Source organism: Arachis ipaensis, chromosome B09, assembly GCF_000816755.2.
Source record: "Arachis ipaensis cultivar K30076 chromosome B09, Araip1.1, whole genome shotgun sequence".
In the NCBI taxonomy this organism is placed as follows: Eukaryota; Viridiplantae; Streptophyta; class Magnoliopsida; order Fabales; family Fabaceae; genus Arachis; species Arachis ipaensis.
In genome coordinates this window covers 15483497-15484630 of record NC_029793.2, presented here as the reverse complement: position 1 = coordinate 15484630, position 1134 = coordinate 15483497, and positions in this window count along the sequence as shown.

The following is a 1134-nucleotide window of genomic DNA, read 5'->3' as shown; positions in this document are numbered from 1 at the left end:
TTCGCATACAACACCGAACAAGAAGAATAAGCATGCGTTTCATTCTGAGCCATGTACTTATTTAGGTACTACACCTGCATGGATAAGGCACCCACTTTGTTTATCAACAATTTATGTGTTTTAATTGTCAGAATAAAATTACTATAAACTAGGGCTGGAAGTGACGAGTCAAGTCAGTTTATGAGCTAGTTCGAATTTGACTCATTAATAATTCGATAAGTTGAATTTGTGAGCTAGTGAGCTGAACTTAAACTTGGAATTGAGCTCATAAATTAAATGAGTCGAGTTTGAGTTTGGATAAGCTCAACTCATTAGCATATGAGCTGGCTCCAATATATATATAATTATTAATACACATATCATATATGCATTTAATCTATACTTTTAATACATAAATTATAATTTATTGATATAGAATTATAGATTATGTTGCTATTATTTGAGCCAACTCGTGAGCTCGAGTCAGTTCGTGAGCTTTCGATAAGCCGAGTTTGAGCTTAAGAAGTAGGCTCGATTGTTAATGAGTCGAGTCGTGAGTCAATCTCAATTTTCGTGAGTTGAGCTTGAGTTTGGTCTAACTCGACTCAACTCGACTCACTTCCAACCCTACTGTAAACCATGGATACACACCCTTTAGTTATTAAGGTTTGAAAATTATTTGAATAGGTCAATGAATTCCTAAATATTTAACTTTTTAAATAAGTGATATAATAACCTGAATTTTTGAAAATTACATCATGAGTTATTTCTAATTTATTATTTTATTTAAAAAAATATTTTTTTTAAAATAATTAAATTAAATTTTATGATCTTTTAAATTTAAAATTCATTAAAATTTTTAAATAATTTTTTTTATAATAAGATATTTTAAAAAAAATAAAAGAATTATTATTATTAGGGTAAAGTATACTTTTTGTCCTTAAAGTTTGGCAAAAGTTTCAAAAATACCCCTAAATTTTATTTTGTTTCAATTTTGTCCCAAAAGTTTTCGATTTGCATCAAATATACTCTTAACGGCTAAATTTTCAAAAAAAAATTTAAGACCAATCTAATAATAATGCATGAAAATTATGCTTGATTTGCTTGTATTGAGGGTTGTTCTTATGAAATTGTTATTGAATTGGTCTTAAATTT